Consider the following 17851-nt stretch of genomic DNA (forward strand, 5'->3'; position numbering starts at 1 on the left):
TATTTCTTGTTTTTCCAGACAAATAGTTTACCTTATCAAATAATTCACCTTATTAATGTATAGCATCTTTATTTATTTAAAACAATTGGTAATTACAGTTTGCCGCTTTCCAACAAATTCAAAATAATTAGTTTTTACTTCAATTTCTTTTAATTCACCAAAAATGAATTAGATAACATCAGTTGTATTATAATAACGTAGACTCGTATTCCCCTTTTTCTTCTTAACCAGTAACTAGCAGAATAGATTGAATCAATAATAAGTTCATCATCACTATTACTATTATTAACAGTATCCGTTATCATATTTCGCAAGAAAGTCTTTGGCTGTTAATTGTTTAGCGCAAGAGTGACCAAACTGCGACCCACGGGACGAATTTGGCCCGCGAGGTCAGTTCATCTGGCCAGTTGCCGCACTGTGCCACAAACGACCTAAAATATAATTATTTATATGGAAATATCATAGATTGTAAATAAACTTACTATGTAAAAAAATTAAAATAAGTGTAAGTAAAAGTGCCAAAATTGGTCCAATCTGATTTTTGCATCTGACAGTAATATAATTTTAGGGAAAATCAGTGAAATAAAAACGTCGGCGACTTTTTGCAACTTTAGATATCAGAACGCTTTTTCTGTACGTACAGGTACTGTACCTGCAATGAAGTTTCTAAGAAAAGAGATTACGAGTTGCTGCAGCGATCGTGTTTGTTTATTGGTAAATAGATATGTTGATTGTCTTTATTTTTTGTGTATTCAGTGTTCTGTATTGAACAAAATGATCATACGTACCGCGCTCTTCATTCTCTTAGTTATCTGGCCCGCTGTGAAAAGCTGTTTCGTGACCCCTGATTTAGAGAAAAGTAAATTACTATGAATATTAATTAATGCATTCCTCAAAAATTATTTTGGAAAGTTCCAATTTCTTCTTGCAAGTTGGTCCAGTTTACTTTTAACAAACTTAAATGTCATTTAATCTTATTAAAGAATGACATAATTCTGTATCATTAAACGCCTTGATTTCGTAAAACAATTAACAATTATTTTAAAATCGAACAGCTATTTTGCATCTCTAGCTTGCACGATCCTCATGATGACATGAGCTTAACTCATGTCATCATGAGGATCGTGATGCAGAATGGTGCCTATAACCAAGGAATAGGATCATTTTTGACTTCATTCGGTGGTTATAGGTATCACAATGCAAATCTGTGTGCAGGATTTTGAAAAAGAAGTGTTTTACCACATTACTATTTCATAACGTTCTTTATTCATTTTTACGATATAAGTTTATATATAAGGACAGAATACGTTAGAATAACAACCGAACGGGTACAAATAGGCCTAAATATGTTATATACAATGTACTGTTTAATTTTAACTTTTTATATCTTTCGAAATAAGAGTTTAACTATATCCTCGGCCTGGGCATAAAGCGTTCTCAGTTCTAGTATTAAATTAGAATTACACTTCAAGGAAATAACTAAATTTGCTTGTTTTCAATCTAAACAATAATTTATAATTAGTATAATTAAATTATTGAAATTAATAGAATTATTCTTAAAACATTTTCATAATTTACTTACTTCGTCAGCGACATTATAATTAATCGCTACAGAAATAAAAAATTATTTAATAATGTAATAAAATTTAAAATGTTAATTTTATTCTACATTTATATTTTGGAAAATATAATAATAAAACTTTTTATAAAATAGGTGTTTTAGCATAAAAAATAGTTTTATAATTTCGTATAATAAAATATATTTCTGCTTCGTTGGTTTTACCTTAGTTTGATATTCAATTATTGTAGTAAGTTACTTATATAGTGGAAAAATATTTTTACTTGATATTGCTGGAGATCCTTAGAAGACACACATGTAATAAACTATAATATGACTACTATCATTTAGAAGCCACAAGTTTATGGTCTGTATATGCGCAATCTCAGTTTGTTACATAACAGTCACTGTGTAACATGAACAAGTCTTACTCAATTGCAAAAAGCAGCGATTATCGATTGAATTTTTAGCTTTAAAGATTGCACGCCTCTTGAAATTTATAGACACTTGCACACATTTTAGTGCGAACCAGGTGGCTTCCATTATGAAGTCTTGCACTTTGATTGCAGAGCGTGAGATCGCGCTGCAGTTGAAGAAAAAAAAACGATGTATCTCAGTTTATACCTTTTTTGTGTATGATCTAGCACCATCAAATTTTGATTATTCTCAAAATTAAAGGAGTTGAAAGGTACAAGGTTTTTATCAAATGTTAAAAATTCAAGCTGCAGTAGTGAACGGTGAAACACCAGATAAATTTTTATGCATAGAATGACACTTTTTTCAAATTTTTAATCAGTATTTTCATTCCTCAATGGGCCCACTAGTAACTAAGCGGTTCAATTCCCTGAACACTGGGAGTTCGGTCGTAAGTTCGCGCCTCTCCCGGACGGGCTGGCCACGTGGAGTTTTCCGGGTCTTCTCTACGTCTGTAATAGAATAGGGAGGGACCAATTACCCTTAAAAAGACCTCCTGGAAGGCATCCATCCTAGACAGATCGCCCAAGTGATGTGTTGTTATAACTTAACAAAACAAACAAACAATCTCAATGGTAATTGTATTGAAAGATAATATATCTGATTAAAATGATTTTCAATATACAGTATTTTTAAAACTGACCACATTATTCTACCACTTACTAAACTCGTTTTATTAGAACTTAATGCCTTATTTATCGATGAACGTTCATTATTTCAATGTAAGGTAGAATATAATAATATACAGTAATTTCTGCAATATAAATTTCATGTTCTATGTTGTCATAAATAAAAATTCCAGAAACAAGTTATGTAACTTTTCCTGCAAAACAATTTAAAATTGTGATGGCGCATCTGTTTTGTTTTAAAAACTTTTAATATTAAAATAAAGTGATAAAAAGCTTAATTTTCAGAATATAGATGCGTTTTATTAAAAAAAAAAAAAAGCTCTAAATGCTAATAATGAGTAAAGTCTTCACTGTTTGACCACACATGGCTTCTCCTATATTCTCCCGCACCCTTTACTTTCAACAACCACAATTTAATAGCATCAATGCTCCTAATACACAAAACTCCCTGCAAAATTTCAGAAATTTATAAGAAGACACAGGCGTTATTAAGGGATTAAGCTGTAAAGTGGGTGAAAAAATCGTGCTCCCACACACATATATACACGCCAACATTCAAAAAACCTAATCAGAAGAGCGTTTCTCTATTGCTCAAATGTAATAGACACCATGAATGAGTTGTGTAGGATCAAAAAAGTTGCAAAGGAGTTAGGGTTTGGAGTAAGATCTATAGAACGTTTAATAGAAGCGTACGTAAAACCTAAGAGCAGCTCTAAGAAGAAACCGGAAGCTGGGGGTAACTTCGCAAGGTTTACCTATAATAAATGTCTCTTCCCGATTATGAAGCAAATAGCGAGGCACAAAAACGCCAGTATAATATATAAAAGGGCCCCCACAGTGTATAGGTTGATTAGAAATGACAAAGAAAGAATTGATGATAACGAACAGGCAGGAGTTTATGCAATTCCCTACAAAAATGACCAGTTGGGAATCGATAAGGACTATGTTGGGGTCACTAATAGAAACCTTAGAGTGAGAATTAAGGAGCACCTATACGATGTCGCAAAAAACAAGTGTACAACAGCATTATCCAAAATGGCGCAAGCGGATGGTTCGATTGTTAAATGGGAGGATGCCAAAATTCTTACAAAAGTACGCTCGCCAACGTTGTCATCCATAACTGAGAATTGTGAAATTTACAGAGCGAGTTTGGCTGACAGATGTTTAAATTATAAAGATGCGACGGTATTACCGTCATCCTGGAAATATATAGTAAGAAGTAACACGAGTAATAATGCGTCTACAGTGACTCAATAGATATCTGGGTTAATGTATTAGGAATTGTTTCCTTATTGTTTGCGGCTTAACACCGTATTTTATTTTTTATTTTTCATTTTTCTGTTAGTTTGGTATTTTATTTATTGTTTTAGTTTGGTTATGCTTATTCTATTGGTTAAATTTAAACGCATGTTCTAATTTGGTTTAATTTTGAACGTGTTCGGTTGTGTATTAGAATCGAACAACAGTAAACCTGAAGATGGCCCATAAATTGAGCCGAAAACGTTAGTTTTGGGTAATAAATATATGTTTCTCAGCAATAAGGTGTGTTGGATGTATCTAATAATTCAAAAAACCTTTCAATTTTTTTTTCTTTTTTTCATTTCTCGACGTTTCAAGGTCTTCCGAGTTAAAAAGTATAAAATTGTTGAGGGTCATTTTTTCGTCGATCGTCATACTTTCATTCTGTTAATTAATTAAATATAAAACTGGGAAAGTAAAAAGCATAAAGAAGACATTTATCTACAACAAAGTTGGCGAAATTTTGCGATATACGTACTAAAATGGACATACAATATTTAAAAAATTATGTTGATCGAAGCTTAAAGTCTGAACAGATATATTAAAGATAAATTCAAAGAAAATAATTAATTGTTTCAATTAGAATAACGATGATAAAACAGATATAAAAGAATGATAAATCGAACTGAATTATTAATCAAAGTAAAAATCAAGTAGATTTGATGTCATTTTATTTACTTCGTAAAGATGACTTTTTCAGTTTATAATAAAAAAACATTGTGATAAAAGAATCTATTATAGATATTCTTACAATATTCTATAATAAAATCAAGATAAGGAAACGAATAAAAGAATATCATAATTTCTTATCAGTATTGAGGACGGCCGGATGGCCGAGGTGATTAAGATGTCATTTTACGTTGGATTACTATCAATAATTTCAAGTCCGAATTAGAAATCTCAGAAATTTCTCTAACGCAGTCCTTTATAATCAGACCCCTATTGTGAATCTGATCGTACCCGTAATAAGCATGGAAGAAAGTCTCTTTCAGTGTCCTCAGGAATTCTAGGAGTTTAAATCTGTCCCAGATATGTCAGGCCCTTTCCTTTACCATCAGGAGATGGTTTCGTGGTGTGGCCGAACACATGATGGGGCATAGCCTAATTAAAAAGCCTTTCTAATGTCCACATGACGGAAAGAGTTTTAAAAACACATTATTAAAAATATTATACAGTGAAAAATAAATCTTATGACGTGTATTAAATAATATAAATTTTTCCATTGTGTCATAAATTGTTCACTCCTGATATAAGCCTAGAACATGTAACTAAAAAAAGTAAGGCACTTTACTCTCTAAAAACTAATAGTTGTAATTAAAATTAAATTTTTTTGTTTTTAAAACGTCTATGCTAATAAAATATAAGAGCATATGAACTATTTAATTTAAAGTTTATTTATCAGTTTCTGTCACACTTAATTCTTGGCTACACCTGAACAAAAATGTTACTCAGCAGGAAGTCGCAAAAGCCTGATTATATTATATAATAATAAAATATAATGTTAAAAATAAACAAATTATATCTTACCTATAACGAAAAACAGAATGATTGAGAAAATTTTTATCATTATTTTACTCAAATATTCTCCTGCAAACCTCTTTACAGCCTCTTCAGATAAAAATAATTTTATTTTGCAAAACGCTCAATTTATAATGGTTTAATTATGGTAATGAATCTCATTAACCTTCATTTTATTACGGGATTGTTTAATCACTTGTGAGATTTGTATGCTTATCATTAGCATAATTTTTATTGCGTAGCAACAGAAGGAAGAAAAAGTTTTTTTAGTTTAAAAAATAAAATCATAAATTCGCGTAGCAAAATTTTAATATTTAATAAAATATTAATTATAAAGAAAATTTTATTTAAAATTTTTATATTTTCGTATCAATAAAAGCAGTTTTTGTCATAGTTTCATTTCGTATTTAATCCTAGTTTTTATATAGAGTGGTTCAAAAAGAATATATTCAACATAAGGGACTAATTTCAATATTTTGACACAACTGAACGATCAGATACAGAAATGTTACTCAAACATTAATCAAATCAACATTTATAGACATTTAAATTACGATATATTCACTGTCTGACTCAACTTAAACGAACTTCGCTTCATGGAGGCATTTTGAAAGGAAATTAGCTGTTTGCAAACTTCCCAAATCTGAGTTCTTGAGACTCTAATCTATGGAATCATCATAAGATTTTTTGTAAATATCTCTGGAGAAAAGAGCATGTCAAATGTGACAAAAATTTAAAGGCGCTTACATCAGTATTGAGCATAAACACTTTGGTATTGCAAGAGACATGTTTAATTCAAAGTTTGTACTCAAAGTTTGATGCTTTACTTTGAGATAAGATCAAGAAAGATTGAGAGAAAATTAAGAGAATAGATGTTAAACACATTTATATACGTAGGTTGTTTTTTTTCCAAGCTCCGATTGTCTATAAGACAAAGACAAGTGTAAATAACAAAATGAATTTATTACCAAAAGTTAGGTACAGACATGGTTACTTTTCGACATAATCACCGAGAAGATTGGAGCATTTGTCATACCTGTGGACGAGCTTTTCCGTCTACTTGTCATAGAATGTTGCCGCCAATGGCTTGAGATGGGCTCTAACGTTTTTTGAAGATCGTCATTAGTCTCAAACCTCTGCTTTTCTAGCCACTTTTTCTGTTCAGGAAACAGGAGGAAGTTGCTCGGCGCTAAATCGGGCTATACTCTGGGTGTTTAAAGGTGGTGAAGACTTTCACCTTTCAGACTTCCACCCAGCTTAGAACTTCTTAATGTGTGAAGATTTCCACCTCTTTCCTGAACTGAAAACGTGGCTAACAGGGCAGAAAATTTGAGACTAATGACGATTTTCAAGAAAACGTTAGGGACATCTCAAGTCATTGGCGGCAACATTCTATGACAAGGAGATGGAAAAACTCGTCCACAGGTATGACAAATGTCCCAATCTTCTCGGTGATTATGTCGAAAAGTAACCATACCTAACTTTTGGTAATAAATTCATTTTATTATTTACACTTGTCTTTGTTTCATGGACCATTGGAGATTGAAAAAAACCGCCATCGTATAAATTTCAAATAATAATTTTAATGGCATTTCAGTAAAATTTGTATATGTCATCGTTCAGTTGTAATAAAGCATTAAAACTGATAAGTAGAGCTTGGACAACTCTGTATAAATTTAATGCTGAAATCGAAACTTAACAACGGATTTTCGAAATTATTCGGGATAATTAAAAAGATATTCGATCGCATCGAGATCTTGATAGACGGAATTCCAGAAGAACCATTTGCCTGGTGTCCTGAACACAACAGCCAAAAAGTTACTCGTATTCTGGACACCAGGTAAATAATATAAGATATAAAAATATAAATGTAAAACATATACATTTAACTTACATAAAACAAAATTTTATATAAAAATTTAGAGACACATTTCTTTAAAAAATGACAAATTCTGTCTTTTTGCTGGGATAAGATATTACAGTATAAAGCATCATCATGAAGTGATTGTGGTATTTCCAGTGAAGAGGCTCAATGTGTTTGAAGCAAAATGCATATGGAAGATGGCTTTTAATTTATTAATTTCTAAAAATTATTGTCTTATGGAATCTTAGAAAACTTTGTGCAGTTTTAAAAACACTATGTTGGCTAATAACATGTGATGTTATGTTGTGCCTAGAGGATTTGATCCCGGGATCTCGAAAATCGGGATCCCGGGATCCCGGGATCCCGACCACTTTTCAGTCCCAAAATTTTCGGGATTAAGTTTTCCTAATCCCGGGATTTTCGGGATTGACATCATTTTAAAAAAATTGCAAAATAGACTGCATGAAGCGAAACGTTCAGTGCCAGTGCTTTTAACAGAATTGCTTGCCTATCATTTTAATATAAAATACAAGAAATTTTATTCCAAGCAAGCAGCAGAAATTAACCAAGCGGGCTTGCGATGCTTGCTTGGAATAAAACTTCTTGTATTTTCAACTAAAATGATAGGCAAGCAGTTCTCACTGGGTTACTTGGTAATATACTTCATTTTTGTATTTTTGAATTTTCGCGGGCGCCAATCGATTTTCTGGCGCAGTCAAGAGCACTACTCAGTGCGTTTTACCTGTCAATGTGTCAGCCATCTTGTTTTGCCAGTGTGGTTAATATAGACCTGACGCTACTCGCTTAGGGGGGTCGACCTTAGGTGAAAAGGTTATGACCCTCGCCTTGTCCGCGATCTGTCAGGATGATGCGAGAAAGTCTTTTTACGTTTCGGGGTAGTGGTTTGCTGAACGCTGAGAGACTCACACAGAGACCGAATTTACAAAATTAACGCGTTTATTTTTTGAAAAACATGCTTACAATGATCGAAACAATCGGGATTATAGCCTTTACTCCTACAATCCCGATCCGTGTCGACCGGACTGTTTTCTTCCATCCTCCCCGTGTCCTCGAAGCTTATAAGTATTTACTAACGATTCCTCCAACTTCCATCAACCTAAACGCGTTTTCTCTGCAGCTGCATATATGTGCAACAAATTGAGAAGCAGACTTGGTGATGAGACACTAGATGCGTTGTTATTTCTCAGATCATATTTTCGCAATTCAAATTAGAATGTTCCTATTAAATTAGTTTTCTTTATATTTAAGAAAAATGTGACTGATTAATATTATTTTTAAATACTTTTTCCTAAGAAACTTACTTTACTACCTACTTACTAGGTTGTTATATGAAAGTAGTCTATTTAGTCGATGTTAAGAGAGATTTTTGTGAATTTTCAACGTTTATTTGCATAGTTTGTTACATAAAAGTTTTTTCAATTTATGTGAGTTTAAAGAGATCTCAGTGATGCTTAAAAAAGAATAAATTTAACATGAAGACAGTGATTTTAAGTCTGGTTAGTCTGACTGTAAGTCTGATTAATTAGAGTGATTAAATTAACTAGGTGTATACCGTAAAATACGTTGATTTTTGTCTAAATTTTGATTTTTAATTTCTGTAAGATTTTCTTATTTTTTATTAACCCTCAATACCGAAATAATCCCGGGATCCCGGGATCGAATAAGTATAATCCCGAAATCCCGGGATTAGAAATAAGGACCGGGATCGAATTCCCTAGTTGTGCCTCTTATAATCGTTGTTTTAAAAACATTTTTTAGCCAGAAGAGGGATGTGTAGCATCCGAAAAGCATAACATACAGAAATGCTTTCACAATTCATGATATTTTATTTACGTATAGATAATTATACTGTAGAGATATTACTTTTAACTTCGAAATTATGAATTTAACTATCTCCTTAAATTTCTTTATTTGTAATGCAGACTTATGACTTTTAAAAACAAAAATGTGCAAAAAAATATAATTTTATCATAATCAAATTTCCATAACTCACTCGAAGGACGACAAATTTAATAAATAATAAATTAAACTTATCGAGGCATAACTCAATTTAATTAATTAATTATTTTACTTATTAAATCCAGTGCTCTTTTTAAAAGTTTTTTAATTACTCATATTCAAAAATTATGCTCTGTTATTTTAGCTGAATCAATAATTATGGCGTCAGAACGAATAATATATTAAGTTCAGGAAATTGTCTTCTGAATAAATAATAAACGTTCAAATAAAAGTAAATAGAGAAATGTGGGAAAATATTAATTTAATTTAATAAATAAGGAATCTGAATTTTACGTAATCTATTTTTCTCTTTATAAATTTAAGAAAAATTCGTAAAAGTTTGTCCTCAAGTCCACAAAATTTTTATTAAATCATGTTAAAAGTTTGAAGTAATTAATGAATAAATTTCGTTGAAAATAAAATATACTGTATTTAAAAATATTCTGATTTTTATTATTTAATATTTATCATGATATGTCGATTCAGTCTTTTCACTAACTGTTAAGAGGAATAAGAGGGATATAGAACATCAAAATTAGGAAGAGCAGCCGGTAACTTAATAGTTTGAGGTCCCTAGTATATTACAAAAACAAAACGTTAAAAATTGTATTATATTTTTTATAAAATAAAACATGATAAAAATAGAGAATTTTTATTCTTTTTACTATATATTAAGACATTTAAGAGCAATAGAACAAATAATTTGTATGAAATGTTTTGCAAATAGTCTTGCATTTGCGAAGTCCGAGCCAAATTGCGCTATTTGTTGATCTGTTCTATGATAAATTCTGTAAGAACATTTTTATATTGAGGGGGAAAAAATGGGTTTATAAAGCTGACATTTTAAACTTAAGCTTTTCTCGTTATCAGTGAGAAGCTGGAGAAACTTTCGGGTCGATACATCAAAGTTCAAGTGGTTTCCCATAGCGCCATTTTAATTTTATCGCTTAATTTCAAGCTTATAAGGACAAAATTGCATGCAAACGAATGATTTTCATCCAAAACGTAACGAACGCTCAAATTTATGCGAATTAAAACATTTTATAAGGATTGAAAACGTTCGTTCGGCACGACCGAACTGTACAATACGTCAGGGACAGATTTACCATTAAGCTGTAGTTTATGACTTCGAGTTCCAAGAAGACTCACAAATTTCTACAAAAAAGGAAATTGAAGTCAAATTTAGTAAAAAAGAATTGTTTTTACAAACCAATAAAATATACAGTACTTCACTTTTCACTTTGTGTAGTATTTTATTATGTTACTAACCAGTTTTGTTTATACTGTTATTATATTTCTATTGATTTCTTCCTTTTAATATAAAATTCACCTGATTTTTATAGGTAACTTTCACGATAAACTTAAAAGCGAATACAATATAGTTTTCCATGTCTGGTAACTAGTGACATCTATTATATTTATGAACTAATATTGTCTGAATATCTGTGTTTTTGATTGACTTCTAAAACTGTAAAGGATTGGTAAGGAGTTCACACGGAGTTCAGTTTGGGGCCTCAAAATGTCTAAATCTGGCCCTGCAATACGTCATCGTATTAGATCGTGATATAATAATACAATCATTAACCAAAAAACAATTGATATTTACTGAATTGACTATCATGCAAGCTGTGGTAATTTTTTCTTGGCGCAATTATTTTACATCTCAGATGCTTTTGTTTAGACGATAAATTCACAAATATTTTTTACATGAGAAATTATACTTTTTAAAATATTTAAAAAATTTATTAAAATTAAAATTCGATAAATATTTATTCAAAAAATTTTAATTTCTTTTAAATAAAATGAAGCAAAATTTTGAGTTTATAAAATTCAATATGCTTTATGATCCAAAAGTTAGTTAACTGGGATATACTTTAAGATTATTAAAATAATCTTATCTCACTTAATTGACTTTTGAATCACCGTAAATTTAATAAGAAACAAATATATATTTATATAGGCCTATATATTATTGAGATTAATATTTTACTGACTCTTATACATATCTTAACATTAATTAATATATGGAAAATTTCTAATATTTGTTCAGATGGCAAATTCCTGATTTTATATTTGTTATTGAAATTTCTATTTATTTTTGACGTTGTGAAGATTTAATAAAAATATAAAAAACAAAAACTTCAACTTGTGGGTATTTTTAATAAAATAAAGCGTAATTTTAAGTAAATTTTCTAATTAATTATAATTACTTTTTAAATTCCTTTACCATTTTTTCGAATTTTATGTTTTTAACTAGAAGGTAAGCCCGGCGTTGCCAGGGCAAAAAATAAAAACAGCAAAGATTACGATTATTAGATTCTTTCGTACTTTTAACCCTTCTATTATATAACATTATAGTATTTGATTTAAATTTACAAATGTTATATTACGTAAGAGTTCATCACATCGAGTGGCCACTCTAACACTTTTAAAAGTTTTTTTAAATAGTTAGATGTATACAGTAGACCCCCTATAACACGGGTTCTTATAATGCGGATTCCTATAATGCGGCGAAAAAATTGCAACGATATTCGTATAAAGACGCTAAAAGGGACGCGTAAAACGCAGTAAAACGTCATCGCCGACTCGTGTTGCGACAGGATTGGTCGAATCTGGATCAATAGTAGACGAGCAGCCGAACTATTGAATACTTACACCCTACAGAGAGTTTAGACGAATAAGTTGAGTTTATTATCGTCTGTACAGTATTAACTTAATTTATTTTAACTTTATTATAATTGTATATATACTTTCCGCCATCCAGCGTCACGCTACAGAGAGTTTAGGCGAGTAAGTTGAGTTTACTATCGTCTTTACAGTATGTAAATTAGGTACCGTAAGTCTAATACAGCACTGTAATTTTATACATTTCTTGTGAAAGAAACATTTCTTATTCAACGGCCATAAAAATTATTTCTATTAATGATGTCTCCAAAGTTCAACGAATTTTCGCAGAAAAATAACTTATCAGAAATCGCGGCCGCTGTTTGGTGCGCTGCTCCGCGACGAAAACAAGCTTAAGCAATGGCGACGTCGAACGGTGCACACTCGGTAAATAATCCTACAATTTTTTGTTTATAGCATAGTTTATACAGATTATTCCCAAAATATCATACGTATTTTGGAAATATTGAGTCAAATTAGTCTAGAATCGATTAATTTTATAGAAGAAAACCTTTCAAACAGCCGTAGTCCGTAAACTTCACACGTACCGGGCTGCGATTGGCTCATGTATTTAAGGATTCCTACAACGCGAAATTCGTATAAAGCGGAACGTATCTACCGCGTTATAGGGGGGTCTACTGTATATATACTGTAGTTAAAATAGTTAGTTTAAGTATGTTAGATTGGTCAGTCAGTGTGATAAACACTTACGTAAGATAACCTTTATATTAGATGGCTTGTAGTAATATATATAAAATAAAAAAATACTATAGCAAACATTAAAACGAAAACTATATAAAGAGTTCGGTTATTTCAGCCTACTATTGCCACGTTTATCGCGATACTCGGATAGTACTAAATGGCACAAATTTAATGGTCACGTAGACAGGAATTGAAAATATATCTTAATTTATAAGATATGATAATATTTTTTAATGTTAACTTTCAGAAACGGTACCATTCACAGTTGAATATCAAACGGTAATCTGTCAACCGATTAAATTTCGGAAAAAAACTCGGCACCTCAAAAATCACTTAAAACATATTTTGTGCTGGCTGGTAACTCGTATTATGTAATTTTCCTATTCGAATGCCACCATACAGCTGGGTCCAATAGGAAGGAAGGAGTGTTGCAGAAGGGGATCGAATTAATTCGACCAAAAGTAGTAGTTGACTTTCTCCTGGAAGAGAGGATGGTCAACGACTACTAATTAATACTGGTCTATTGTTAATATTTGAAAAGTTAACCGTGTTATACAGGTTGTGATTGCCCCAGTAAAATCTTCATTAAATCCGATTCCTGTTGAGATATGACACATGACCTTCTCTATCTCTCCACTCTTTAAACACGTCACCAACAAAATTTAATAGGAACAATGCCCCTTAAACACAAGTCACCAAACAAAATTTATTCCGAGATATTAAACGAAATAGACGCCAACTCACATACATATCCACGGAATTGGTTTTTTTGTCGTTTTTTGAGTTTTGGGGTTTAGAAGGTCTCAAAACGTGGAGATTTGCAAAAATTCCGGAGGGTCAAATTTGATACGATTCCAATACTTTCCCTTGTTATGTATACATAACACCCAGAAAAGCAAAAACTAAACTTGAAAGCGAGAATACAATAAAATAAATTCGATTTCCTATTAAATTTATTTTTAAAAATTTTATAAATCACTGGAAGTATAAATTTTAATGAGTTTAGTTAGCATTATTAAACTTTAATGTAAATAATATTGTCTTTTACGTTAAGCTATACGATTTGTGCTTTCTAATGAACTTACAAACGACTGGTTGGAAACGAACACACTTATAAATAGCAATTTCTAAACTTATATACTATTTAGAAGTGTTTAAAATTATTGAATTATAACGAATTAAGTAAATTATCTTTTGTAGAAATAAAAAATAATTAAGACGAAGATATAAATAAAAAACCCAGCAACGAGTCACTTAACTTTCTTTGCAACATTTAAAATTTTTAAATATTTTTAATTATTATAAAATGGTACAAACATTAATTTTGAAGATAGGGACGGATTTTATAAAAATTGTAAATGCAAATAACGAGTAAAATCGTCATTAAGTCTGACCCTACTCGTGATACGAAACTCAACCCCCCTTATCTCTCCATCCCGTCGACCTTTCATCACCAAAAATTAATAGCATCAATATCAATCCCCAATATACAATTATTAAGCTTCAAAGAGTGTGAACAAAATCGTGCCCCAAGCGCACACACGCACAAACATCCATACAGAAAAACCCTTGATATATATAATATATATAAATTTTTTCATTTCTTGACGTTTCAAGGTTCCGAGTCCAAAAATGTAAAAACTTTGAGGGTCATTATTTGACCGATCGCCATATTTTTCCTCTGTCATATATAACTGAGCTGGAAAGTAAAAATACAACTTTTGAGTGTCCTCTACTTTAAGGAAAAGTTTTATTATGCAAAAGACCTTGAATAATAAGTGGATTTTTATATCTTATTGTGTTTTTTACAAGAATAAATATTTTTCTGTCACTTTTAATATTTTAAATCATAAAATATTTAATGTGTTATTATGTACAGGAAAAACGACAATTTTATTACAAATTCACACTTTTCTTTTAATTTTAGTGATGTAAAAACCGTTAAAATTAATTAATTTTCCAACACAGAACTAATTGTGATTTTTTTTCTTTATGTGCAGTTCATAAAATTATTAATTTAAATATTATAACTATTAAAAACTAATTTATTTGAAGTGAGATAGAAATCGATGGAAATAAGTACAGATTTGATGTAGATAATTTATCATACAGTAGCACAACTGATTGATTGCGAAAGTTTTATTACGTAAAAAGAATAGGCAGGTTATTTATCCCTCCTTAGTTATACATATCTGATAAAATGATAGAATAAATTACGGTATGTTTTACAACTGTTTGATATCTTACACATACGTAAAACTCACAAAAATAAAATTACTTGAAATGACATAACGTATTTATTGGTGACAACTAGAATAAAACATTTTTTAAAAAAGGGGATAAAATTTAAAAAAGTTAAATAAAAAATGACCTCGGAATACTATTAAAATACGATAAAAGGTATATTTGTAAAACATAAAAAATAAAAATTGCTAAAATCTTATAATGAACACAAAAATCCATTAAAATAAAAGGTGCTTACTTCCAACGATCTAAAACAAGAGAACAAGAAACAATCGAGTACTGTACTGAGATATTGTACTGTAATGTACATATGTTAATTAATTAGTATTTAGTAAGCATAAATGAACAGTACGAAACACTTTAAAAATATTTATAATATAATTCTTATTTTGATTTGAAGATAAATAGAAAAGCTAGGAAAAATAGATTATAAAAATTTAGGCTCTTTTCATTTGTCAAGGATTGAACCAATTATTTTTTGATTTTCTTAACATATTAAAAAATTCAAACAAACATTAAAAACTGTAAACCGTTATTTTTTAAAACTTGGCAAAAAATTTGTTGTTTTTTTCTTAATACATAACCAATGAAATGGAATGAATCATTTGGCATACATTTTTCAGGGTCTCTTAAATATAAAGATTGTGCTAAAAGACTGGTGGTTCTCGATGACAGGATCTGATGACAATATCTACTTTTAAACAACAAAATTTAGCAATGATGTGAAATCATTTAAGAATTAATTATATCCACAAATTTCAGATGAACTAATTCCTTAATTCCAGTGATCTTTCCTTGTCCAAGTTACTATTTAGTAGAATGAGATTAATTTAATTAACCAAAATAAAAAGGAACACGAATCTTGAAAATTACATTTCTGGCCTCAAACAATAACAAAATGTTTTCCTTCTTCACTAAATAAATAATGGATAACATGTAAGTTATTAGCGTAATTTTTGGGGTCTCGCAGCTGGCGACCGTCATTTGGGCGACAGAAACTTAAGAAATTTTGCATGCTTAGCATGCATATGATTTTGTGGATATAGATTATATATAGTATATATATTGTAAATATTTGGTAAAATATTTATAAATATAAATATGGTTAAGACTTACGAGGTATTTCCAACTTAGGAAAAAGAAATGTTTTGGAATAACGTACTATAGCATTGTTAATTATCTATATATATAAGCCATTGTCGTATCCCGTCTGTAACGGTATGCCTAAAACGCCCACTAGGGGCGCCCTAGCAATGATTTTAAATTAACAATAAATTATTTTTATTTGTAATAGGAATTTATTATTAATATGAATTTATTATTTATACCACGAAATGGTATAAATAATTATTATATGCCTTGCCTTGCCTTATTATATGCCTTGATTAACCTTGCGCCGCACGTTTACAACATCCCGTGACTCACAAGTCAGTGAACGTCGCGCATTGACTCACGGGAAATTTGTTGAAAAAATGGCGGATACATTTAAAATCGAGGTTGACAAGCGAAGGTAAATAAACAAATTAAACTATTTTAAAGTTTTATAGAATGTTTAATAAGTAGAAATGTAGATCCGTATGATGCGATTGGGACTTTAACAGAGCTGTAGAGCATATTGATAGGAACAAAAAAGGCCAAGGTATATAGAGAAAAAAAGGAAAAAAGTCAAAGGAACCTTGTCTAATGGGAATTGTAAAGAACGCCCACTAGGGACGTCCCGGGCTACTTGTTCATAAACGGTTAACAAAAAACATCGAAGAAAAGTAATTCTTCCAAAACAAATTCTTTCGAAGGACTTTTATACTTTGTTTTTATGTGTAATGAAATGTATTTTTAATTTTATGTAATTGCTGTCTTTGTTTTTATGTACATTTGTTAATTAATTTTGGGGAATAGATATCAATTGTCCTTCGGGACTTTTCTGTTTACTTATAAAAGTAAATAAATAAATAATATATGTAACATGTATAAATATGTTTGCTAATAACAAAATCGTTCTTTTAACTCGTTTCTTAAAAGCTATTATTTAAATTTACCGGAAAGTAGTTCGAAACAAAAAAAAAATGGTGATTATAATAAAGAAAACAATAATAATAATAATAATAAAATACATTTTTTTATTCATCTCTTATTTTGTCGCCCAGTCAGCTTGTTGACTGATGAAGATTAGAGTTCGTGCAATACATTTTCACTACTGTATATGGTTTTATACGTTTACAATATGCCAAGATTCACATTTTTCCAATAGTAATCTTGACTCATCGTCTCTCTCACTCTCTCCCTGGCTACACCAACTCCCATCCTACCAGCAGTTAGATCTTATGAATATACTGCTGGTAGAATTATTCTACTTGCTCAGCTATTTTGCCTGTAGATCTACCAGCGGGATAGCCAACTGTTCATTCGATTATTAAGCGGGATAGCCAACTGTCCATTCGAAGCTGAAGATCATCCAGTTACACTAATATTAGTTAAGTATAAATCATCTTACTTTTGTTTACAGTAAGTATAAATAGAACTAATAAGTCCCGTAATTAATAATAATAATAATGTCAAACCCATGTTTCTAGATAATTAGAAATTATAAAAAGACACAAATTCTTGATATAATTTTTTCAACAATACAACTAAAAGAAGAAAAAGATTAACAAACCAACCCAGATATTATCTTCTAAGGACTGACGCAACTAGATAGATTAATTAATTAAGAGACAAAAATAAACAAGGTATAGCATCAAAATTTTTTATTGTCTGTTAATCTTTCTAGTTGAGATCAGGACGAAAAGTTTAATGAGTATTGCATATATTACTAGGAAGATATACATAAAAAATTATGAAGCTGTCGTAATAATAATTTTTTTTTGCACTAAAGAACACAAG

The sequence above is a fragment of the Centruroides sculpturatus genome, unplaced genomic scaffold, assembly GCF_000671375.1.
Source record: "Centruroides sculpturatus isolate CEXI.00-Female unplaced genomic scaffold, Cexi_2.0 scaffold477, whole genome shotgun sequence".
NCBI classification, from domain to species: domain Eukaryota; kingdom Metazoa; phylum Arthropoda; class Arachnida; order Scorpiones; family Buthidae; genus Centruroides; species Centruroides sculpturatus.